The sequence below is a fragment of the Channa argus genome, chromosome 11 (assembly GCF_033026475.1).
Source record: "Channa argus isolate prfri chromosome 11, Channa argus male v1.0, whole genome shotgun sequence".
In the NCBI taxonomy this organism is placed as follows: domain Eukaryota; kingdom Metazoa; phylum Chordata; class Actinopteri; order Anabantiformes; family Channidae; genus Channa; species Channa argus.
In genome coordinates this window covers 22,175,487-22,203,358 of record NC_090207.1, presented here as the reverse complement: position 1 = coordinate 22,203,358, position 27,872 = coordinate 22,175,487, and the positions used below count along the sequence as shown (strand labels likewise).

Sequence of the window (27,872 nt, the reverse complement as noted above, 5' to 3'; positions counted from 1 at the left end):
GTGTACAAAAACATCTGGTACAGTTGAATGTTTTTTCTCTTTTCACAATAAATAAATTAGTTGTCCCACAATGGTGCAGAACATAGAGGAGCTAAAGCCATTTGGGAAGCAGCTTCCCTCTTTGTAGCTGAATAGGAACAAAGCAATCCTATTAATACAGAGGCACTGTACATTTCCAATTTCTCTCCTTTGGCACTTAGAAACGCAAGGCTTTGTTCAGGGCTCTCATGTATCATTTTTGTAATTTTTGTAATGACAGTCAAGATGAAAACTCTAGTGGTAAAACCGAACTAGCAGGTCTCTCGAGGGCTGTACAGCTACAAATGTGAATTCATACAAAGTGATGACTATACAGTCAAAAGAGCTTAGATTTGTATAGTGAATCTAAGGGATGGCACATTAAAATATCAGTTTTTAAACTGAGCCCTTTGGGATCATCTCAAAAACTAGCATTTGAAATGTTAAGACTCTTTGCATTGTTGTGACTGCAAATAAAATAAATTTTATGTTATTTGCATCTTAGTGTCAAAGACTTTCACTAATCAATGGCTGAAAACCAGCAGGATCTATTCTCATATTTCATGTCCTTATTGGCCACGGGACAAAATTACAGGCACTAGACTAATATGTGATTAAACTTTAAACTTTGCTACTTTCTAGGCCCCCTAATGGAAACCTAAACACCCTCACCCACAGCTCCACACTGCTGTTAGTGTGTGAGGGCCTAAGCATACAGTCTCCATCAGCAAGGCGTGAGGCGTGAAGGACAGCCTGCCGTACACACCACAAAGGAGATCCCCAGATTAGTCACGCTTGCTGGTTCTCTACCGCTGCCACCCTCTGTTGCAGCACCACCATGCATCCAAATACAGTCTCAAAACGCCACAGCAAGGGCATCTCCATCATATGTAAACACTGGAAATAAACAGCAAGCTTTGGCACAGTGGGTGGCAGTAACAAAATACTGTTGCAAATAACAAAACGTGCATGAATCATAAATTCTTTTTGAAAAGCACCATACACTATATTTAATACTCTACACTATGCAGCCCCCAAAAGGTCACAATATGTTTAGCATTTCATCCCAATACTTTTTCCATTTCCCCTGATCCACAGGAAGAGTTAGTGTGTTCTTCAAAGTGATATGATTTGACAATATACATTATTTATTGCTTATTATTACTTCCAAAAGCCATATCTCTAACACTGTTCAGCCACTGGCTTTGACCACACCTATAGCTGCTCTTTTCTACATTTATGGGCTGAGGATAAATAAATATGGTGTCTGACTTTACTGCGACTGCTCTTTATTGCTTATAACATAACACAGCTCAGTTATTATATTGGGCACTTGGGCACAAAAGATTTTTCACAAAAATGCTTCTCAAACTAACATCCTGTGTAAATAGGATGCACAGGCCTAACAAATTATTCAAAAAAGGTGATGATCACCTCAATGTTGGAAAAATACTTGGGAAATCAACAGTTTAAATTATGCAACTAAGCTATGCAGTTTTCATGAAGAGGATTATGACTATGCATTTAAACTTGTGCAAATGAATATCTTGTTTGCGCAGGAATAGTATCTTATGTGCACAGAATAATAACTTTTTCATACAAGATTAACTTGTTTACACAAGATTAAAAAAAATTGACTCTTTGGAACTTTAGAGCTTCCATAATAAACATATTCAAGGTGGACAGTAACATTCTCTCTCAGCACAGAGGTAGGGGAAATACTCAACACAACACAACACAATAAAATGCAACACAATAAAGAAATACACAGCAGTGTCACAAACTTCCAGGTCACCAAAATTTCTTACTATTTAATAAAACACCCACAACCCTTCCCTCACAAAAAAAAGGCCATGGGAGCAAAGTGCACGTTCTATATCTGCTCTGTTCTCTAATTTATACACAGAACAGCTGTGAACATCTAAATGCTATACAAACAATTCCACTCAAACGGGGCAGTTGGAACAAAAACATTTCTATAAACTTAAACGTGTCACACTGACAGAATAGCAGTATATCTTTAGTGGAAGGTTGACTGTACAGCGAATACAGTGCACAGGAATCTTGGTTCAGTGTTACAACTGAAGCCAAAAAAATTGAGCCTCTGCAAATATCAGCTTTACACCCGCCACCTACACCGTGGAATCTTTTAGGGAAGCTGAAACTGTAAGTGCTTTGCTGCAAATGAAACAATGACTCATTACCGTAGAAAACGCAGACAAGGAAGAACTTGAAGGCTCTATCATTACAACCTGTAATTTCCCAAAAAGATTGCATCCGACTGAGAACTTTAGATGACTGCACGGCTGCAAACCCATTTCACCCTGTCTCAACCAATTCATGGTGCCAGATTCGATCATAAAAAAGCTCTTCTCACTTGGCGTACATTAACTTATTAAAGTCATTTTCCTTGGCCCATTAATATGCTCTCAGTGCATAAAATGATAAACAGCAGCCTCAGGCTCATTCACCAAAGAGACACCAAACGAATTAAAGTGAGTAATAAACAATGTTTGAACAATTCCTGAAGCCCAGGAACTTTGTGACAAGAAATAATTTCAAAGTTGACATGGCCTAAATGTCAGTTTGGCTGGCAATTTTCTTGTAGAATTGTTCTTATTAATCATTTGAAATTATAATGTAAACGAGGTGGAGAAAGCACCAAACTAAAATGGATGTGTCACGGCTGTGACGCCGGGCCCGTGTTGCCCTGGTGATCTTCACTATCTCTCCTCCCCGCTGTGATTTCCTTCTGTCTCCTTTTCTCTCTCTCTCCCCGCTGTGCTGCCTAATCGGCTCCAACTCTATTCACCTGTTGCCTCCTCTTTATATGCCCTGTCTTCCTGCTTCCTGTGTATTGAGTTGCTGGTTTCTCCTGAGAATTCTGATTAGTTTTTTCTCGCCTGGCCATTGGGCCCCTGAGAACTACTCAGATATTGTGACTTTAAGTTGAACATTACCTCTATGGACTTCATGATTACTGGGTTAAAAAACGGAAGAGGATTTTGAGCAAGATTGTTGAGAGCGCCTGTAATTTCTCTTTGGACAATTTTAGTTGTTACTTTCCATTGTAGTTGTTACTTTGTCCTTTGTTGTCATATTTTCTCCCTGGTGGTTCCAGCTGTCCTCTCCTTAGTTCTCCTCCTTCCCCATTCCCTCCCTGAGCTGACTCTCTACGCCCTGACTCCACTGCAGAGTGTCTCCGCTTATCCATTGCTTGTAAGAGTTCAATTACCTTTAAAATAGGTCTGTGTTCAAGCTGTTACTTAACCTCTCTCTTTTCCCCTAGATCTCAACACCATTATCCACTCCTCCAGCTACCTCTGTAGCACACACTAACTCGTAACGTCATCATTTGCTCTTATTATTCAGTTAACTAGTTATTGCCTTCCTACTCCTTTGCTTGCTCTGCTCCTTTTTAGGTCTGGTAAAACGGACTGGTACTTCTGATTGACTGTGTGTATTTGCACTTTAAAAAGTATTATTAACTTTAATAAATTCTCTTCTTTCTTAATTATTTGGAAAACAGGTCCATTAACTGGGCTGTAGACCAGAGATGCCTCTTCATTCAAAGCAAACAAAACACGGGCTTCCCTTAGGTGTCAGTGAGACAGAAAAACAAAGAAAGCTGGTGAGTTCATGATTATGGGCCTTTTGGCCCTTAGAGACGGTCTGTGTCTCCTGGCTGAGGCTGCCTTATTAAAGTCCTCTGCACATTCAACACCACTGTCAGGAAAAAGTAACTTCAAAACTTTTTAAAACTATTTTCATTTTCATTCTGCTGAAGTGCAGGACAGAGCTGAGCCAATGCATGCTATTTGAACATTTCTATCCAAAATGGCATAAGCATGGGTGAACCCAGTGGGAACTGGAAGACTCAATAGCTACTATGGGTGTCAATGTATTTTCTGCTCAACATGCAGTATCCAGAGACAGCCATTTTCAGACCTCTCCAGTGATGTTTCATAGGGTTCACGTCAGGGCTCATGCTGGGCCACTCTAGGACTTTCACAGGGTTGTCTCTAAGCTACTCCTGTGTTGTCTTGGCTGTGTGCTTAGGATTGTTATGTTGGAAGGTGAACCTTTGGCCCAGTCTGAAGTCCTGAGGGCTGTAGAACAGGTTTCCAATGAGGATATCTCTGTACTTTACTCCATTCAGCTTTTCCTTAACCCTGACCAGTCTCCCAGTCCCTGCTGCTCAAAAACACCCCCACAGCATGATGTTGCACCAACCTTGATTCACTGTAGGGATGGTATTCAGCAGGTGATGAGCAGTACGAGGTTTTATCCAAACATAATAGAATTAAGGCCAAACAGTTCAATCTTGCTTTCATTAGACCAGAAATTCGGTGGAAGGCTACAGTGATGGTTGTTCTTTTTGAGCTTTTTTCCAGCTCCACAAGGGGATCTCTGTGGTCAGAGTGAGAACTTTAGAATTTTAGTCAGTCAGAGTGATCATCAGATTAGTGGTCACCTCTATTACCAAGACCCATCAACCCCAATCGCTCAGATTTACCAGGGACTAGCTCTTGGAAGACTCCGGATTGTGCTTCTTCCATTTGAGAATTATGGAGTCCACTGTGCTCTTGGAAACCTGTAGTGCAGCAGTAATTTTTGCAGCCTTTCCCATATCTGCACTTTGCAATAATACTGTTTCTGAGCTCTACAGGCAGTTCCTTTGACCTCATGGCTTTTGCTGTGATATAGTCACATTGTCAGCTCTAAGGCTTTCTATAGATAAGAGTTTGTCTTTTAAAATCATGTCCCATCAATTTAATTTACCACAGGTTGACTCCATTTGAGATGTAGACACATCTTAGCAACAATCAAGAGAAATGGGAGGCACATGAGCTAAATTTCAAGTGTTTTTGCAAAGGGTCTGAATGCTTAGGACAATGTAATATTTCAGTTTATCCTTTTTCATTCATTTGCAAACATTTCTAAACTTCTGTTTTCACTCCGTCATTATAGGTTACTAAGTGAATAATTAAAAAAAAAATGTAAACAATTGTAGTATTAGGCAGCAACATAACAAGATTTAAATTAATATTTCAGATATTGGTCAAATCAGATGTAGGCTACCACAATAAAACATATGTAATATGTTATTTCCAAGTAGCTTCCATGAATTAGTTATACTGAGCAGACAACTACCTTTTTCTGTGGAAGCCAACTATCTACTGGGCTGACACTGCCATAAATAAGATTATTGCACATGCATAGAACAAATCTGGGAGATTGCACAAAGTGGGTAGTGACAAAGACCCATAACTACAAAAAATAAATTTGAAATACTATAGATTTCAGATGATACCAGTACTTAGCAAGGAAAAAGTGGATCAAAATTCCTGGCACTACTTCTCAGCATTTACTGTATATAATTGCAGTAACTGTCTTCCTACTAAAATCACAAAATAAGATTTCATACCCTTTGATCTTTGGACAGCCTTAATGTGCTTGTAAAAATACTCTCTAATACTGTATTGTATCAAAAACTTTCAACAGGTTTCTAGGAAGAAATACAAACTGGTTAATAAGTTATTTGCAATTCAAAGTTTTCAAACATCATTAACTAAATGACTCCTGGTTATACTGTAGAGGCCTTAAGGAGCAATTGAGTATGTGTCCGTGATTTGACCTCTCTTAAAGTCAGTCAGCAGTAAACATCCCATCCACGAATGGCCACTTTGTCCCACCTTGATGAATCATAAAGGAAGGATTTTTAGGACTTGGAAGAAGCAGAAAATGAAATATGAAATCTGTATGCTTTTAGATGTACCCTCAAAAATGATATCCTGAAGTGAAGGAGCAGATGAGAAGAAATCCCTCAGTGGTTCTGTTCCAGCAGCCACGTCTCTTAGGAGCATAGCAGAGAAGGCGGTAAACAGGATGGGAGAATCACAGCCTTATAGAGGCATCGAGGCCGGTTAGTCTCCCAGTACCCGAGCTTTCAATATCCGCATGTAAAGCTGTCTTGAGTATTTTGTGTGCATTTTTTGCAAGTCTTTAAATGTCCCCCCCATGTCAAGCCTTAAAGCTGATTTCTGATCCAAGGCTGAGCTGTAACTCCTGACTGAGATGCACAGATGAATCTCTGGTGATGTACTGCTCCCCCAAGAACAGCCAGGGCAATAGCTCAATCCCATTAAACAAAAATTACAACACTGAGACAGAAACAAAACATGACATGGAGTTAAGATCTACTTGTTCGTTAGCCAATGTACGTAAATGACTGGTTTTAGATGCCAGATTAACCTCAGCTGCAAAAAGGAGCAACATACAGTAGCGACTTCTGGAAAACCAATGGCAACAGAGAAACTTCTTGCCAAAGTGACCATTTAACTGAACCTTTTGTTTTATTGGAACAGAGCTTCCACAAATAGGTTCAACTTAAGTTTACAGCTCCTGGGCAACCAACATCAAGGTCTGAATTGTCTGTCAGATGGCAACAAAATGTTCCTCTGTCTCTTTGAAAAAATAACATCAGTACTTTGGAAAACAGAGAAAAACAAAGAGACTCAAGAAAGCCGGTAAAAAGAGTTGAAAAGATCCAGGACAAACAGCAATTAGTTAGGATAAGAAATCCAACAATGATTATTTAATGGTGCAGAGTGTCTCTGCTGCTTCAAACAGTTTTATGCAAGTAAGTATAAAATGTAAATGTTATACATGTAAATTAGGACACTTTATTCTTATGAGCTAACTCATGCAAGAATTCAGCTACATCTCAATAGTCTTAATATTCCTTTGTGTTATGACAGCAGGTCCAACAATGGAAAACACATCAAAAAAGATGTTTAAAAAAGTTCCTCAGTCCAAAAGTTTATGCATGTGCTCATTATTTAACCATGCACTATCTGTAATATATCATTCTGATTCTTGTTTTAAGTCCTTCTCTTTATGTTTTGTTTGATTGAGAACATCGTTTGAGTTTAAAGTCAGAATGCTGAATTGTGAGTCAACTGGTAACAGTCAACCACAATACATGTGTTTGAAAAGACGGTGAACTCACCTTTGATTGAGGAGAAAGACCCATACAAATATCAGGACATTTATCACTCTAGAGCCACAACACTTGCAATGCTGCACCTGACAAAAGAAAAAGACATAACATTTCAATGTTATTATATGTTATTATAACATTTTGGAACTTTTCCTTTAAATTGAGGTTGACAGGATTGACAGCTATCAGCTATTAACAGCTATAAGTATACAGTTCACTTTAAGTTCAACACCAACTGCATCACTCTGCCATTAGTTGGAAAAGGAAGGCTGCTGGTTGTGTCTTAACACGCACCTCAGCAGGGAAAGGAGCCACTGCAAACAAGAAAACTGCCTGAAAAAAAGCTACAAGATGAACAGCAGTGTGGTGTGGCTCAGGTCCTGTTTGGTCAGGGGGCAAGACCACAACAAGATACTGTCAGAGCTTACAGAACCACCAGCTGAGCAAGAGTATATGTCAGGCTGAGTACCTTACATTTACTCTTGCTCTTGAATTCACTCTCTAGTCCACACCACTATGTGTGCTAGCAGAGCAGTAAAAATTAATATTAGAGAGAATCCAGATGTTGCAGATATCCACAATATTGAAGGGAAAGGCTACTGTGGTTCTGAGAGCTCACCACACTGCAACTAAACAAAAACACAACCAGAGACAAACAAGAGACTTAAAGCAGTACAATGAAGAACTCTTCTGTAAAGATTATGTTGACAACACATTTCATAAGCGTGGGCTGCAAATATAAAAGCCACAACCGAACAGAGAAACACACTGTGACCTGTAGCACATTTCTGCACTACTTCTTCGTCTGCACATTTCCACATTGGTATTTTTGTATTTAGTTGTCTGAATTTGCAGTGTGCCTCCGTATCAGTGTCTGTTGTCTGTGCTTTACGTTTAACCCTAACCCTTCCCCTAACCTACATTTTATTAAGTTGCTGAATGTGCTTGCCCCTTTTTCATTTATTTGAATATTCTGCACTATACTCGTGCAATTTTCTTGCCTTTTGTATATTTGCACATGCTGTCTTTTGTTGCAGTGAGTCAGGCTCTCAGGTACGCTGTAAAGTTCAAATAAGCTTGGGAATAATCATGAGATATTATCCGATCTAACAGTGCTATCATCTAATTTGGTTTCTCTCTTTGTAACTTCTACAAATCATATTAAATAGAGTATTGTCTGGTGCAGTGCAGAGAAAGAAAAGCAAACCTAAAATTATATTTTTAACAAATAACAAAAACCTGTCATGTTGAGAATGTTATGACATTTACAATTCCTGAGAGGCCTGCAAAGGAAAACTGACAGGACTGCTTGCAAGTGGCAGACCCATTCCGTAGTATTGCTCATTCTGCAGGATCTTTTATGTGACACCATTAAAGCCGAAGAGATTTTTTGTTTGTTTTCACAAAGGAGGTGAATAAATGCATTATTAAAATAAAATTGTTCCACAGTGCAAACAAATACTGACTTAAACTTCCATTTCAACAGCCCCCAGGGACAGATTAGTGACAAACAACAGCTTCTTAGAAAATGGATCCAACAATCAGCAGCAGCATTGGGCTGAGTCATAATTTATTACTTGTGAACGCAGCACAGTAGCGCTTGTTGTGTGAGACTCAACATTGGGCATCAGATTCAAAATAGATGTAAGAAACTGGAGTCAGGAAAACGATCACATTACAGCTATGTTGGGCCTCTATAAAGGCACATGACATGTTTGACTGTGGCTCTGTGATGTTTAATGGTGGGGAGGGATTTCTTTTTGTTTGCAGAGGAGCACTGTCTGATTCTCATTTTTATTGCCCTGGAATCACTGGCCTCTGCACATACAAAGAAACAGCTCGCTTTCAAAACAGCTTGCTGCCAGCCTTCATGTCATCTGTAACCACATGAGTATTACAAGGTCCTTGTAGTGGTCGGATTTTAATGAGCAAAAATACATCCACACGCAAACTTAGATTTAAGTCGAGAGTGGAAAACATTATTCTGTTTTTACTGCGTTGAAGTGGTCAACAAACATGCCCCTGCCGTCTTATTCAACTACAGTATTTCTCGTTCCCTTTTTTCTTATCCCTCTCTCTCTCTCCCTCTCTCTCTCACACACACACACAACATACACAAATATTGCAGCCCCTAGCCCCTTATCCTAACCATCACAACTTAAAGTCTAACCCTAACCCTTACCCTTACTTAAACTCAATTCTAAAGCGATAACCAAGTCTTAAAACTTAAAAAGACGAGAACAGGGTCATCCTCACCACCCTCGCATGCACGCACGCACACACAAACACAGAATTCAGAAGCAGGCAGCTTCCATAAATAGAGTGGAAAGTAGGCAAGTGGCTGCTGGGAGTGGCTTTTACTGGGAATATGATCGATTAAAAAGCAATTTACTCCTCCACTTGTGCCCTGCCCTCCTAAATGACAGCCCCCCTACAGTCCAGATGGAGCTCGGAGGGGTTTGAGGGGCCGGCCGGCCTCTCCATCTCTAGCCAGCCAAACTCCATTCACACACACAAGCACATAGATCCTCCACTCCCAGGTCCTAGCCTTGGTCACAGTTGGGTGAGCATCTGGAAAGCAAGCAGGCAGAATCATCCAGGCAGCCCCTTCTGGTCTGACAGAAAACTCAAGACTTTGGTCTAACACAGACTATTAGAGGAAGCAAAAATAGAGATGAGAGGGTATTTAAAACAAACAGGAACAAAATGCTGTGCAGCACAAACTCAGATGAGGCATGACTTTGACTTAGTATTCTTTGTCAGGGTGCACTAAACAACACCTGACAACGCAGCTGTCGTAGCACACTAGTGAGTTTAGATACAGCTTCAATATGGTAACATTGGATTTGTAGAGTCATATTGTGTGTTGTCTGTCAGCATAGACTTAATAGAGTATGTGATTTTGCTCGCTACTTATTTTTACTTATTTTTAATAGGGTAACTGATTACCCTGGTTACTCTAATATCAGAGGCAGCATTTAAGACTGCAGACATTTCATACATCATGATATTGAAATGGGATGTATCACTTATTTATTATAAAAGTAAACTGACAAAAATATATAATTGCTATGAATTACGATCAAGATACATAAGGGGTTATCATCAGAGTTAAAAAGACAAACCTTGGGAACATAGGTAATACATGGAAGTAGTGGTGGAGCCTGTGTACTACAAACACCCTGCATAGTGGAAATATTAGTGGTTCTGTTGCCTGAAACATGGCTACATCCGATCAGATACAGAATCAGTTTCGTATTTTTAACCTGTGTGAATTTACAGACCAAATAGATGCCAGTTACTTAAGGGTATTATTAGACAGAATTGGCAGTGCTTTTAGATAACATTCACTGCATTGGCTTTCCAATATGACACAAGATTCAAACCTTATCTCGCCCTTCAGCACCTACCCTCATTAACTCCACTGTCTGCTGCTCTTGGTTTCAGCATGGCCTGGTTTACGTTTTCCTCAGCTAGAGGTTAAATACTACTGATACTGACAGATGATGTAACATGGAAGACATTTACAGGGAGATCTGGCTTCTTTATCAGTGACAGTACTACATTTTTTTTTATTTCAGGGTGCTAGCTGTTTCCTCTTGTTTACAGTCTTTTAGGAATGTTATCTCCCCAATCGTCTGATTTTTTATTTAGCACATATGAGTAATATCTATGTTTCAGTCTCTTTAAGCAAAAAAGTAATGGCAGTACAATTTAAATTTCCATAATTTTCCTTTAAGTTAACATTATCTCTCTATAAACAAGAACTATCAAACTCATCATTAATTACCTAATGGCTCCTGGACCTAAAGAATCAAACACAGTAACTGGTGTCTTTAGTCGATGACTCGGTGACCTTGCATGGCTGATCCGAGGTCCCATGAGTTCCCTACTAATAGGATCAGGGGATAGCAGGGGTGGTGGTGGAGGGGGTCCTACTGGATTTCAGTGAAGAGAAACAGTCAGAATTAAAGCCTCTCTAGGGAGAAAGAAAAAACCATCACAACTTTTGTTCCCTTGTCCTTTCACCCACTTAGAGTGGCAGGCTGATTGATATTCTTATGAATGTTAATACTAAAGCACCTCTTCCCAAGCTCACCTTGATAGAATTGATTTTCCTCAAAAATAATTGAGCTGAAGCATAATAGAAACTAGTAAATCTGCCTCAAAGGCTGGATTTGATGGTTTTGAAGTGAAAAAGTTTCTGGAGTGATTCCATTTGGTACAAAAATGATTCTCTGTAGACTGCGGATCCAATCTTCAAACAATGGAACAGATTTAATAGAGGTACAGGTATGTCTATGTTTGACTGTATGACCTATTGTCTCCTGCACCATCTACAGACATAAAATATTCATTTATCTGGGCCCCAAAGATTAATAAGGAGCTTATTGCTGCTGTTGCAGAAAATCTTCAAAACAAATTTCATCTTTCTATTCTTATAATAACAGTTCTTTCTGCATAATTTCCAAACTCTAGGGACTCACATATCCCAGCACATGATAAAAACACAACACACATGGCTGTCACTCTGATAAATAATCCTTTTTCTTTTTTAATCACTCCAACAGCAATAATAAAAACTCGTGTCAAGGTCTAACCTCCAGGCTTACCTCTGATAAATAAAAAAAAATAAACTAAATAAAAGAACTGCCAGAAAAATATGCACTTCTATTTGATATATTGTAGCATTAAAAGCAACAGTATATCATTATGGATTATGGATTAGCCAGTTGCAGCACACACACACACACACACACACACACACAAAGAGTTTTCTTGGCACAAGCAACGTGTCAAACAATAGTTGCCAAGTCTACTGCCTGTAACAAAAGATGGAAAGAATTAGAAAAATTGAAATGGTGATTTTAATGCTGAAAACTGGAGCACAGCATGCTATGACAGAGTGAAAACCCACTCAGACAGACTTAATGCACCATGGAATCTCTTCCCTGCCCTGACCCCTATTTGTAGCCCTCAAAAATGCAAAGAAGAGTTCACTGTATTGTCACAAGGTCACAGATTACACACAGACCTTCACAAGTGCTCCTCCCTCGGTCTGTCTGGTTTCCTACATTTACGATGCACAATTTAATTGCCATGTCACCCCTGCTGATTGGAATTTGTCTCAAATGGGAACACACATTTGACATAACATTATAGACTCAAACACAAAAATATGCAAAATGTCACCAGAAAGATAAGGTGAATGCAGCTATCACCTCCTATTGACTTCCCTTGCAAAATCTAATCTATTCACAAAATAGAATCTTGCAGGTTAGATTTTTAAATTGCACAAAAGGTTCTGCAACTCGATATCATGTTCTGAATAATTTGCACACTGACTGTATTTTGGCCCATTCATATCCTCAGCCCTACTTCACCTCTTTTTCACACTAAAGTTATGCCATATTGAATTCTCCCAATAGAAAGTGCAAGTTCAGACCTTTCTGACATCTATTGAAACCTTCAGCCATATATTAGAGTCTGGAACCCATCCAGGAGTGGTAAATACCTGTGCAGAGGCAGCAACACTGCAGCGCTACGGAGGAGATTGGTATTCAGAGTGGCAGCTTCTGAAGTTGAGGCTGCATAAATAGCCCAAACCATTACATAAAGGTAAACAAAGCACACTGCACCCAGTAATATCAGTTATGTGCTGCAGCAGGTAAAATAAGCAAAAAAGGCTCCTTTGCTCATCAAATGGCATAATTATACATTTTTTAAACTGTATTATTAGACTTTGTAGTGGAGGACAGACCTTGTCAGTATGGATGGATCAAGAGAAGACAATAAGAGAACAGGAACAGAAAGATGGCAGAAGAAGACTGAAAATGGGCCAACCAGCTAAAACTAAGCTGTGAAGTTTTAGTCTTTTAATGAGAGTTTCCTTTGCCAGAAAAGCAAAACAAGCCAAAGTGTAGAGTAAAGTACAGTATATGATGTCTCATGATGGATGGAGCGCCTTTTTTGGAAATCATAAAAGAATGCTTGAATGATGAGCCTCACACGTTTGGATAAGCTACATCTAATTTAAATGGTATCCTTGTCTGCTGGGGAGAATTCAAATTGAGAGACAGTGGGAAGAGAAGGTTCAATGACTAAGATGGGAACAGTGTTAAGAGTGATAAACAAAGAAGGGAGAAAAGATAGAACCACAAGAAGGACCTGAAATAAGGATGCAGGAATAAGGGTAGTGATACCTGGGATTTGGGGAGCAGTAGTTGATGTTCATATCTCACAATTCTCCCTCAGGGGAGAGAGTTCTGTGACAGACTGCCTGTGCTGCTGTCAAACAGCATCAACACTATCTCTGGGAACAAGAGCTGTGGTTGTTTTTCCATCCAAATCCTGCAGTACTGTTCGACCAACCCAGATGAAGCACAGAATCAAAATAAATTTGTTGAACCGTAACATCTTTAGCAACTATTTATTTCACTAGAAGGGCTAGTGATAGTTAACTGGATAAATTTCACAAGCACGGGTTCATGCCTCAGCTGACTGCTGCCTTTCTATAATTCCTGAAATATAGGCACACTTTAACCAGCAGTGTCATATTGCAGATATGGAATATGACATTGTGTTTTGGAAATTGATAAGGAAACAACCTGATATATTAACCTCATTGCAATATTATTATTTTCAATATATATAACTCTGATACAGGGTCCTTTAAAGCTAGAAAATTTAATTTTCAGTGCTGCATTTGTGTAATTAGATTTATTTTTGCTTCTTGAGAATTATAATAAAAGTAGATAAAGATATATCCAATACAGGGCAACAGAACTCTGACTTCCTGTAGTGAACATTAGCATTTTAATTGATATCTACTGTCAGTGACGGATGCTAATGCACAATTCAGTGCCTGAGTACACAGTACACAATAGCAAGCCATAAATTATTATTTTTTTCTACCCTGCTAGTAGCCACATGGTGCTGCTGCTGTTTGCTGGCTGATATGAGATGCATAACTCATTTTAACTCAAGTACCAATCATATTGCAGCAACAGGCAGGACATATGGTGGCAGCAATAAATAAGAGGTTGCTATTGAATGCTTCCTGCAACTCGGGTTTAGAAAACACTGTTTTCACTCAGTTCTTACTAAGACAAACACAGGTTACCATAGTCAACATAAACTTAATTTTTCCAAACCAGAGATAACAAAACAGAATTACACATGCAATTATGTTCAGAGTTATGTATGTATGGTTAACTGAATTGTTCATTTGTATGTATTGCCACAGCTCTTGTTTAAATTACACATCTTTATTCCAGTTTAAGCTGCAAACACTCAACTATTTATCTCAGACTCATTTTCTCCAGGCTTTTAAACAATGGGGGAGCAGAACAAAAGTCTGTCATGTGTGACATACAGTACAGTAAAGCAGACTTAGCCTCTGGAAAAAATGCCTCAATTTACTCCCGAAAGAAGGGGATAAAACACAGCCTGCGCCCCTTAATTTATGATACAGAGTAAATTAATGGGTGCTGACAAGCTCCATAATTTTTCAGAGCCAACAGATAACAGTTATAATTATCAGCCGTGGAATTAAATAGTCAGTGGAGAGACAGTGGGCATTTACAGTGGGTTTGTGTGCACATGTACAAGTGTGTGTATGTTCCATATCATCTGCTGGCCAAAGCTGAATTGCCTTGATGGAGGACCTTGAGTGTTAATATGACATTGTTTGGATTATTACAGTCCAGTGTCGGACAGGACTCTGACTACAGAGAACTGATTTTCTGCCAGCACTCGCTTCAGTTTTCTTTTACTGTCTGTATAGCTTGATAAAATTATATTACATCGACAACTTTTTTCCTGAAGCAACTGTAACAGCAGCTCGGCTGTAGCCACAACCTACAAGGAGATGACATGTTTTTTCAGCCTCCACTGAATGCCTCATTGTGATGAGCTGACCATTTACACTGTTTTGATTTGTTTGCCCCAGTCAGTTAGGACAAAGCGAATCAATGGTTGTTCTTTCCAAGCTTGGCCATGTTGATGACTTTAACAAAAAAGCTTTTAAGTGGAAAAGAATCAGATAGCGGGAGACAGAGGGAAATAGAGAGTGTGTATAAGATAGCTCTACATCAAAACAAGCCCATGTATTGTCTGTGGCAGATGCCTGATTTCATTAGGGAGTTGCATGCACCATCTAATAAGCTGAAGACATCAAGTACACAGAAGAAATGCACCCTTTCAGAGCACTTTGAGCATGCCGGGCCAGTCACAAAGAAAACACACCACCTCTTCAGACAACTTGTGTTATCTCCCCCCTCTCTTTTTCACTATCTCTCCTTTCCTATTCTATCCTTCTCTGTCTGTGTAGTCAGAGTGGGGAGATTGTGGTGAGCACAGCTGCCCTCTATGGGCATAAAAACAATCCAACACACTGGGAGAGAAGCAGCTCTCGTTTCTTCTGCTGCTGCTACAGTACATCATGGCTGGAAGACACAAAGAGGCGCTACATGTTTTCTTGGAGCTCAGGTGTGTAACACTTATTAGTCATCTTATATTGCTAATGTTGCAAAATCATCAGCCATGGCTCCAGCAGCCTGAAGAATTGTAATTGATTTTATAGAGTGGGCCAGAACAAATAGGTGTGTGTGTATACTGATGGAGCTTTAGAGCAAATGAAGACTGCAGTTCATATTTCTAAGTGGCCTAGAACTAGGAAGCATGTTGTGTATGAATACTCCTAGCCACTCAGAGGTCTTCCCTGGTCACACTCTACATGCTGTGATGTGCAGTCCACCATAGACGAGAAAGGATGAAAGGAATTTTTAATATCCGTCTCTGGAAATATTCATTACTAGCCAATGTTTCATAGAAATGTGAAGTTTTTTCATGAACACTGGAATACTAGAAATGTTAATAGATTTTTAAAGAAGCTTAGTGTAGAATAATGAAGCTGTACAGTAGCTTAAATGTCTGTGTTGTTTTATAAGATGAAATTGCATGGTGGTGCATGGTGCGAAAAAATCTAAAATATACTAATCTCAATTGCTTTACAAAGTCTAAATTATATAATTTATGATAAACACATAGAAACATACATGAGAAGCATGTAAGTAAAACTGTGACCACTGTAGGTTGTTTCACAGCAACATGGCAGGCCATCAATATTTCAATTTAGGAGCAATGCATTGGTGAGTTCTAGAATGCAACCACAAGGGGGCGCAAGCCAGTGTCTTCTTGTGCAAGTTCCAAGTCTGGATAAATGCATAGGGTTGTGTCAGGAAGGGCATCTGACGTAAAATACATGCCAAATTAAACATGCGAATCATGACTTCGACACCAAATCTGTAGCGAAAGCAGGGAGGCTGGAGGTAGTAGAGCTTCAGATGTTGAGGTTCTGTTTGGGAGTGACGAGGATGGACAGGATCAGGAACGAGTACATCAGAGGGACAGCTCATGTTAGATGTTTCGGAGATAAAGTCAGAGAGACCAGATTGAGGTGGTTTCTTTAGACATGTTTAGAGGAGAGACTGTGAATATATCATTAGAAGGATGCTGATGGAGCTGCCAGGCCGGAGGTCTAGAGGAAAGACCAAAGAGGAGCTTTATGGATATAGTGAGAGAGGACATGAAGGTAGTTGGTGTGAGAGAAGAGGATGCAGAAGACAGGGTTAGATGGAGGCAGATGATTCTGTGGCGACCCCTGAAAGGGAACAGCCAAAAGGAAAAGAAGCATTGGTGAGCTTGTGCACCAAGATGTAGGGAAAGCAAATCACAGGTCAGTGCTGAGTATCAGTTAGGCAGACAGAAGAAAAGCTCAGTGTGAAAAAAAATAATAAAATTGCGTGTTAACACCAATGACTTAACAAAATACTGAAATTTCTCACTCAAATAAGATCAGTGGCTTTCAGCTTATTCCTTTAGTGGTCGCCACAACGGAATGTGTTCTGCACCTTGATTTGGCATGTGTTTTTTGTGCCGGATGCCGATCTTCCCATTTTATCTGGGCTCGGGACCAGTACCAAGGTTCCCCTTGAGGATCTCTTTAAAAAGCTGAATGAAGCTGATGAAACCATAAACAGATTAAGAATGCATTCAGGCACCTAAACTGCAACCAGTCAGCACAATTTTTAAAAAATAAAGCTAGTAACCATTTGGTAATGTCTTCAAATGTCTTGTTTTGTCTCACCGACAGTCCAACAGTCCAAAGATAAGGGATTGTGACCACCAAATATGTTTAGGTTGAACATGGTTTCTTTCACTGCAAACAAAGAACCTTTGCCTTTTGTTCAACTAGTATCAATGTCAATATAGATGAAATAGATACTAGTAGAAGAGCTTGAAGAGAATAACACAAAAAGTATCATCTCATCACATTATTAAGTCTGCAAAACTAATGTAAATCTGCAATGGGACTCAATTATTAATGCACACAGTACATTTACAAAAATGGTCTGCAGTGTTCACCGAACACTGCCGAAATACAGTTTGGCACTTCAGCAAAACACTGCACACTGAGCGAAGCAAAGATGAAGGAAATTCTTCCTACCAGCATTAGGAACACTGCCTACTGTAAACTCCAGCACTACAGGAGTCAGGTAAAGGAACAAGAGACTGCGCTGAGACAGCTGCTCGTCTTCCTGCCTTGTCATCCACGGCAAAGATCTACCAGAGGTTGGAAAAAAGTTGAGCAGCTCTCCAGTGAGAGGAGGAAAGTGAACAGAGATCACTGCAGTGTGGAGTGAGGCTAAGAGTGGTGGGCAGAGCAGCCACTCAGACTGTTATGCCAGTTACTGCAACAACACAATTTCTTATACTGGATTGCAAACTTTTGGCTATCAGATAACATAAAGCCCACTGTGGCAACAGGAAGAATGACAGGAAGAGAAAACAGACTGTATCCCTCAGTCAAAGTCTCCTTTTCTGTTACTCACACCCACACAGGGGTGTCTGAGAAAGGATAAGGCTGATGATAGTCTATAACTTCATGATAGTTAGTTTGTAGTTTGTATCTAAGCCACTGATGATTGTGAATTTGGAAGGATCATTTCTTGGTTGGCTCTGTTTCTCATGTAATAAGAAAAACAGAATATAACCAGACTCCTTTAAGGTAAAGGTCACATTAATTGCTCTAATAGGAGAACACCAAAAAATTGTAACATTTTCCACAGCATTATTCTTACCTCACATATAATACATTTATAGTCCATACTGTTGTATCATGTTCTTACTGCTCCTGTAGCAACGTGATATGTTTTATCATCAGTCCATTTTGCTCTTGTATTACTTCTAAAAACAGACCTACGTGGAACGAACAGTGAAGTCTGGTAATTGAACGCGAACAGTAAGTATTTTCCTGGCATATTTATGTTGCAGGCATGAAAAACAGGAGCCGGTTCACTTATGTTATTCAGACTTTCACACCTCTGACCAAACTGTTCTAATATCTAGGAAGAGTAAAGTCACCATCATAGGGAGACCTAGATTTATAGAACAAAAACTGATACACAGTCCAACTATACCCCTCATGGTGAAGGTTTGTTGAACTTGTACACTGTACAACACATGTTTAACCAGAAATATGATTCAATTAAAAAACAGCTTTCCCCACACACCCCACAGGGTAAATGCATCCATATCCGGATGCAGTTAGAATGAAATAAGGCAAGAAAATGCTTTTTGTTTTCTGTGGAAACACTGTAACCACAAAACCACACTTAAAATCAGTGATGTATCAATAAAATGTAAAACATACCTAATGTTACATACAGTATCTTAAATGCAAGAACCGTAGCTCCACATTCTAAATCAGAGCATTTCTTTAAAAACAAAAAAAACCCAAATAATTTATTGAATTTTTCTTCCACAAATATGAGGAGGCCTGCTCCAAATTCAACAGGAAAGCATATCAGCTCAAACCACTGGCTAAAACAACAGTTTAAATATCTGATTTGAAAAGGCTGAAACAGTCAAATATTTCACAACTTCTTGACCATTAAACTTCTATATTTTACATCTTCATAGTCCATTTGTAAAAGGTACCAAGTGTAAAAATTATTTGACATTTTATTTTATTTACAAACCCCTCAAATGGCTTACTGAAGGCACCATGGCTTCCCCTCAGGTATTAAAACCATCCATTTGCACTAAAGTTTTATCCCATTTCCAACATCTCTTATGTACTTTACTGAACCCAAACCTGTACTGCAAAATTGATAACTTTAAATCAGATATATTACCACCATTACTCCTTGAAATCTGCACATATTTCCCTATACAAGTTAATCTGATTCGTCACAAATCTGTAATTGCAGATTAAAATAGAAAGCCAAATCTGTCAGAGTAAATTCATTTAGCAGACAGAGAGTAAAAATGACACCTTTTCCTGTTTCTCATTTTTCAACTTCTCTGATACCTTTCTCTCTAGTTATCAATCTTTGTCCTTTCTCTTCCTTTCATCTATGTTCAGCTATATCACAGATAATTCAAACAAACATGCGGTATATTTACCTGTACTACATTGTAACAAATACTCTTATTTTTGCAACTCATTATCTCTGCTTCTGACCAAAATCTGCCAGATGGCAGCGATCATGAATATCTTTCCAATGCTAATGCTGAATGAATGTTTTGCAACCTGTTAGCCCATCAAGGCCTGATATATTACCACAGCCAATTTATCATGGGGAAAAAAATTTGTATGAATCCATGAAAGAATCGCTAATGTTAAAACAAATTTTAACTTGACATAGTACATATTAGATGTGAGCTTAAACCTGTTGAGCTGCCAGATGTCTTGAGCGTGTAAAGTGGGCTGGCAGGGCCCCACTGTTTCTTAGCGTACACATGAGCAGGTGCAAAGAGCAGATCGGCGGGGAAGTAGAACTAACAGCCACTCTTATTCACATTCAATGATGGGTGACTCAGAGCCATATGAATCACTCATTTTGGATTTCACATGTAATTGCTGACAGCTTTGGCATAGATATTAAATATACCTGAAAAAAAAAAAAATCACCAGGTGAAAAACACAGGGCCGTATCTTGACATGATACTCCTACAGTACCAGCCTTAAAGCTGCACTAATTCATATTTTTATTTAAACAGTTTAGGCGTAATAGTGTGTAGCATCCTGTCACTCATAGTTTTAAACTAATTGCATTTGTATTTTCAGCTCCAGAGCATTTAAGCATCTTTCAGCTCATTGTTTTAGTTCTATGGTCCAAACTTCACAGGAAAAGGGGTTTTGGAGGGGCAAGTTTTCCATTATCACATTCCAAAGTTTAATAACAGGGGATATTGTTATTCAGACTGGAATGCCAAATAAGGGAAATGTTTTATTTGGCAAATAGGTTATATAATTAAACCTTGATTTTATTTGTTTTGACACGGTTTCCCCCTTTTGTCTGAGCTTGTTTTCAGCCACAGCAGGCAGTTTGTTAAGAAGAACAACCTCTATTGTCACTGAGCACGTATACATACATGTTACAATGAAAAGCTTTCTCTGCATTCAACCCATCCCCGTGGGGGAGCGGTGGGTAGCCACAGGAGGTCGTCCGGGGTGCTAACACTGAGTTTCTCGCTCAGGGACACACCTGGTGGGGAGGCTAAGATTTGATCCTACTGACTTCTGCATCCCGTCCTGCTGCTCTACCCATTGAGCTACCAGGCCACCTTAAAGGTGTGTTCAGACTGAAAGCAAAGTAAACATTTTCCTTTAATAAATGTGCAGTTTGGGTTTTTTCCCCTGACAGCCAATGTACTGACTGTACACACATTAACTGTAGGATTGCTATAGTAGCTGTGAGTGTGTGGTTTGTACATACCTATGTGTCAATCTGTAAAAGCTTAGCCTCTGACTGATCTCACATATCACCAGGAGCTCAGGTTCTCCCTGCTGTTTTTCTCAAGTTTATATTTACAATAGCACAAACTGTTTTTCTTTTTTATTCAATTTCTGTCTAAACTTACCTTTACAGTGAAACCTAAAAGACAAATACATTGAAGGCCACCTGCGTAGACCTAAACAGCAAGAAAGACCAAATTAAGGGCAAGTTTGGTGAATATAAAGAAGCTTTTAGCAGTAGAAGAACAACATATTTCTCTTAAGAAACATCACATTAAATAAAAGGAGATTCCTCAGGTGGCCAGAAACAACACCAAATGAATACTAATGTTGTTCTCTTTCTGAAGGCAACTTTTTGCTAAGACATCCACCCTATCATGTTTAAAAGATCATTATCCTGTAAAATGATACAAGGGCATGTCAATGTTGTCTTTTCATTTGCCCTAAAAAGGCCAAAACAATGATTAACATGTGTTTAGTTGATCTATTTTGCCTTTACTTGAATACCAGCCTGTTAGCGGTACAAGCAATAGCAAGTGCAAAGCAAAGTAGAAAAACACTAACACGTAGAAACTTATATGTAGAACAATTGCATTCATCCAAGTAATATTAGATTCAGGCAAACACATTCTTAAACAACAGGATTTAAAAGGTTCCATGTATCACCAAATTCAAAGAGGCTCACAGCCAACATGAATGCAGCTACCAGCAACTGTGGGCCTTTCAGAAGAATGGATATAAGCAAGGTGAGACAGATGCTGCTGCAAGCCTGACTTACACTGCCTCATTAGATATGAATGGATGGATGGAGGTTCAGGACCAAAAGCGCTTGATGCTTTACCTGATACCAGATACCTTCAATTATATCTTTATGCATCTGAGGTAGTTGTACATTTCTCTGCAAGCAGCTTTATACTGTATATAAGCATGATTACTAAGTGGAAAGCACCATGTACAGCATACAACAACAATATAAATGTAGCTTGGTGAGTCCTGCATATTTTCCTGTTACTCACAATACACAGCTATGAGTAATCTCCATCAATGACTATGTTACTGTCACAGTTGTACAACATTGAGCTGAGGCTAATGTGAAGTGCAGAAGAAACAGGAAAGGCAGAAGGTACCAGTAGGAGCCCAGTCACGATGCCTGATGTTTTCTCAGATAAACATGGTAAGGCTGAATCCTGCCTGAAGATGAAAACACTTCCTATTCTGTGCCAGGGTAGTTAATCCAAATTAACTTTGCCAAGGATCTCCTACCACTCCTGTCAGTTCGGCCTGGGCTCTGAGCCGAGCAGGACCGCTGTAATGAGCTCTCCGCAGCCGAGGAAATAACTCACAAAGGTGTTCAAAATTGTTAAAAGAACCAGAAAATATTGATAAATAATATAAAATATCCAATGATGTCCAAAATATCCCAAGCTCATTTAAGACCCTAAAAATGTTTGTGTGTGTTAGATGAATCTCTTTTGACGACCAGCCAAACAGCATAAATCCTCACATCCAGGCATATCACCCAACCTCAATGAGGAAGCTACGCCTTTACAAAATGACTGACGAAGCTGAACTTGGCACCCTCCAAAACATCAAATCTATAGTGAGTAGAAATCTGAAAAAACATAAGATAGATACACTGAGTGTAATAGAAAAATACAAGTGACAACATGTCACAGGAACTCTGAAGGTAACAGTGGAATGGATAAGAGATGGAGTGGAAGAAGAGAAATGACTTTCAGTGTGTTAAAATAAAATACTTGCACAGCAAGATTTAATTTTAATGAGATATACAATTTTAATCGTGATCACCTCGCTTATGCTGGGAGCTCTTCGACTGTTAAAATTGTGACTATGGCAACAACAGAGGTTGAGTAATAGGGAGGGCAAAGGAAACGGAGCGAGAAGATGAAAAGGAGATGACAGACAGGGAAAAAAATAAATGACATTGTTAAAAGTGTTAAACTATCATTGTTAGCACAATCTGAACCTCAACATTTTTTAAATAGAGCAAGGAGATTTTTAGGCAAATGATTACTATGGTTCATAGCTACTCTCATGGATGAGCTTGTCAGATATACAGTGCATATAAAAGGTTTTGAAAATAAGTAGTGTATTTTGATTGTGATCCTTTGTTGGGTGCAATTGGTTGGACAGGTAGTAATAAAAACTAAATCCTCCATTCATTGTTTTGCCTTTTGTATTCCTGCTTTTATCCACCTGTTGAAAGTAAGCAAAGTATCAACTTTCTTTTTAGCTCTGGTCGGTCTCTCACCAAAACCTGTGGGAAATGTCAGACTCTTTGGCTTCACTATCTACATCAACTAGTCGCTAACACTGTCTGACTGACATTACGTGGTGAACATAGAGCAGTTTTAACAGAGCTCCTTCAGTCCAAACTGCAGTTTTCCAGGGCTGAAAATGGCTATAATAAACAAAAAATCTAAACAATTACTTAAAAGACTCTACAACTAAAAAATCCCCATGAGCTATAGCCAAACTAAAACTTAAATCATATCTGTAATACACTGTCAAGCCTAAATTTAAATTTAAAAAATTAAAAAATTAAAATAAATTTAAATTTACAGTTCACTATCGACTATCATTCATCCAAAAACTCTATTCATGGTTATATTCATAAGTAAATGATCACTGTCCAATGTTTTCCTGTCTTGTACCCTATATTACTACAGCTGCCACCAGTCCAATTATATTTACATTGATAGTTACAGGGATGTGCTTTGTCAGCATCCTGGTTCTGTTGTACCAAGACTGTAGTTCTATCACAAATCCAAAAATCCTGCTTAAAAAAACTCTCAGATTATTATGTCCAATGCTTTAGAGGAGGAGGCAGGGAGGAGGAGGAGGAGATTACAGATTTCTATTCAGGGTTGTACTTGAAAAAAATAAGATTTTGATGTTATGACATGTATTGATTTGTAACCTTTTGCAGAGTGATAATAACCTGTGAGCACTTGTCCCTTAAGGCCTGCCAGGAGAAAAAGAGGGAAGATGCCACAATGTGTATTTCTTTTTCACCTCTAGCTGAGAAGACCATTGAGGGAACATTATGATTGTCAAGTTATTTCATTTTCTCATAAAATTGCAACAGCAGTCAGTGAGGAGATAATTTTTTTTTGTAGTTAAGTTCCTTACATAACAATTGTTGTTAAAGTAAAAAAGGCAAAAGTAAGAAACAAATAAAGAAAAAGTTGATTCTGTGTAATTTGAAAAATGCAGTCTTAGTGTAGGATAAAAGTATGGGCAGGGACATAAGGGGCTTTAATCTCTGAACAATTTGAGTGGCTAATGCACAGAGGCAGGGCACAACTTGTCCATATGTGGATCTAAAGAGAGTTCAGTCTGGCTGCTCGCTTTCATTTTCATGTACTTGTAGGTCAAACAGCATCGTGAAAGGAACAATCCCAAAGTGTAGCTTAACCACTTATCAACAATAACTGCACACACCATTCTGCAGGTCCTACTGACAGGCACATTGGACGAAATGACCCCATCAGTAGGAGCTATTTGTGCCTACACACTGGTAATGAAGTGGTCACAATGGAGGGAGGCGGTAAATTGCATTTGGGGGACTTAACTGACGTCACACACATCTCCTACCTCCCCCAGCTGCTGTTTGAACTAGATTTCAACTACCACAGTTCTGATATGTGTTGTGCCCTAGAAACCGCTGTAGAGTGGCTTAGGCTGACCTCAATATTTCCAGACAGGCCACATCGACGGCTGCTGGGCAAACAGGGGACCGTGGTCGGAGTCAGCGTTGTTAAACAGCTTGTCACTGGGGACTGAGAAGAAGGAGCGGGCTTTAAGCCAGGCTGGAGGGTTGGTCAACAACTTTAGGATTACTCAGGTCACACCGAAAGATGTCCAATAGTGGATAAAAAGGAAGGAGTATTTGCTCTTCTTGCATCTGGATCCCTGTATGCTATGTTTTAATATGTAATTTCTTTCTAGACTTTTATCCTTTATTCTGAGTGAGAGATACAATTATCTTTTTCTTACCCATACAGAATAACTTAAAGTAACACCATACACCCAAATAGCAATCCTTCCGTGCTTTATTGAGTTATTTTGTGTTTGTGAGGGAATACAGGAGGTAACAGTCGAAATGGAGGCCTGAGAAAAAGACACATATGGACACAGAACCTCCAGGGAATATAAAGGCCAGACTCTCATCAAAATAAACTAAACAAGCATATGGAGCAAACAACACTCAAACTAAAGTATCTACAAACGGAGCCCGCAAGTAATGAAATCTGTTAATTAAAAGAAATGAATGCTGGAGTTGTTGAGCAGTCTTCCTTTACTACAGTTTTAATTGTTTCTGCTGGTTATGATGTTTAAAGAAATCACCTCTCTTTTCAGTAGGAGAATTTAAAAACAGAGAGATACAGTGATCTGGGCATGCACATCTCAGTTCGCTATAATTAGCTGTCTTTTCACTTAACCAATCAATCTCTAACACTTGGACAGCTGCTCTTACTTACACACTCACACTCTGGCACATAACGCGTAAACATATGTGGGCATTTGACTGAAGCACATATAAGCACAAGTATATGTGCTTAAGTGAAACTTAAGAATTGGATTGAATAGAAATTCACATAACACATCTCGTTGAAGGTTCAGTGGGTAGAGCAACAGATTGGGATCAAACCCCAGCCCACGCACCAGGTGTGTCCTTGAGCAAGACACTCATTGCTAGCTCCCTGGGCATCGCCTGTGGAAACCTACTGATGCACCCTAGAGGAATGGGTTAAACATGGTGAACAAATTTTATTATAACATGGTGGTAGAGTGGTTAGTGCTCCCACCTCACAACTAGAAGGTGAAGTACTTTGTTACTGTAAAATAGATAAGTGAATAATGTACTTAAGTAGAATTAATTGTGACAAATTTGAATTTAATCTACTACATCTAAGAGCAAGTGTGTCTCCTTTTTACAGTTCTGATCAACATTGTGTTACACTTTACTATCACATTGCATTACACATTTCATAATTTACCACATTTTCCATTTTATTAATGAAAATGAAGCACTAGAGAAACAGGAAACACTATACTAAACCAGCAGCAGACAGGCTTAATGTCAGTTCCTCCTTCCATGGTCTTATTTAAAATACTTATTTGACATATTAGGACGTGCAGTATTTTTACTCTTTGGCATGTTGTGCTGAGTTTTGCTTGTCTACTGAAATGTACATTCACTGTACAAGAGTGCACACAGCTAAAGCCAAAAACCTTTAGTCTATGGTAATGGTCTATTTTTAGACATACTAAAGCCTTATGAATTCATTGTAAAATGTGCCCTCAAATTCGGATCATTGAATGCAGTGTCAAATACCCTGCCATGTTAAAGTCAATCAAGCAATATAACGAGCAGGAATTACAAATTTTTAATAAATTTTAACTTGGCGTTGCCTACCTCACCTCTCTCTGCAATGCCCACATTGCAGGGACATGTAAAGCAATACAAAGCAAGTTCTTTGTGTTACTGTTACTTTGTGTTACTCATACATGAACATATCTGAAACAAGGTGATTTTTTGTTCTCCCCTCCTTCTGGAGGAAGGTAGCCATATGCCCTAATGCACAGTGGGGTCATGTGCTAATCGGTTGCAAATAACAAAATAATGCTACAAGATGACCACTTACACTTATATTTTCTCCTTGTTTCTTTAATTATTGCATTCTGATCTCATTTCCAACTCTCTTGACATTGTATCAGTGGCTGTATCAGTGTTTTATTCTTGCAATCAAAGGGCTGTTAATCAAGCAAATCAATCAAGTTAATCAATTACTGTCACGTGTTGTTACAACATACATTGTTAAAAATAAATATGAAAAAAGCACAAGATGATAAAGCTAAAACAAACATAGCGCAGCACTGGTCCACAAAAAGGGACATGGAGAAACAAATTGGTCAAGTACTTTTACTTTTAATACGTTAAGTACAGTATAAGTCAAGTAATTACTTAAGTAAAAATAACAATGGGTACTTCTCTTAAAGTAAATTTTTTTTTGTGTATTTGTACTTCTACTTAATTAGTTTTTGAGTACTTCATCCACTACTCTCCTGAACAGTATAAGCAGTGGCAGATAGAAAATGGATGGATGGATGTGTAACATTTATGACTTCAAAGAATTAAACAACTTGTTCTTTTTCTGCTTCTAATATTCCAATGTATGTTTGTTAATATGTTTACAGTAAACTTCACATGCTACTCCTGCAGAATAATCAACTTTCCTACCAGCATTCCCTTAATTTGTCGCAGTCATAGTAAGGTTTGCCAAAATATGCCTAAATATTTATGTATGTTAATATGCTGGCCTTCTGCTCTTACTTTAGACAAAAGAACTGCTCGGATTGCTCACTGTCTAGCTCGATACTGCAGGTCCAATAAATAAAATAAAAATTAGATACATTTTGTTTATATATTTAGGAAAATAAAACATTAAAAAAAAGTATGTATTAGAGTCGTGGCAGAAATGAGAATTTCTTATTCAGTTCAATATGAGGCAACTGGTGAAGGCAGCATTAAGTTTAGCAAACCATGTACCTGCCCAATATGCCAATCTCCTTATTTATACTCATTTATTAATACTTATGTATACTGTGATACTTGTCAGGCACTGACTCCTGCAATGAAGTATTGAACTCCTTCGGCATATGGCAGCTTGGTAACACAGACTCTGAAAAGCAGTGGAATTTCCAAACATGCAAATCAAATTAAGCCCAAATTTGAATTGTGTGTTTGAATTCTAATGCAGTGGGTCTAAGTATTGAGTCTTTGTTGCACCGCTCAGTAGTGTATTTCTTTCCATCAAGTCTGACAATTTTACTTATTCGAGCCATTTAAAAGTAAAATAAATGATGTGCTTCCAACAGAAGCAATAAGTTCTATAAGGCTTATGCCAATCTGCTTTTCATTCCTTTTGCTTCAAGAAGCACAGAGTGAAAGAGTGAAGCACAAAGTGTCTCTGAAGACGTCTCTGAAGTAATTTTTATTTTCACCACATGACTGCG

At 38.7% G+C, this 27,872-nt stretch overlaps 1 protein-coding gene across 17 annotated transcripts in view; it reads right to left on the bottom strand.

Annotated features, from left to right (window-relative positions):
- arvcfb (ARVCF delta catenin family member b) overlaps positions 1-27,872 on the bottom strand; it is a 202,531-nt gene that overhangs the window by 156,537 nt on the left and 18,122 nt on the right. For all 17 annotated transcript variants that reach the window (XM_067520515.1, XM_067520507.1, XM_067520509.1 and 14 more), the window contains exon 2: positions 7,031-7,107. The gene's annotated coding sequence lies outside the window, so the exon portion shown is untranslated. The remainder of the gene's footprint in view (positions 1-7,030; positions 7,108-27,872) is intronic.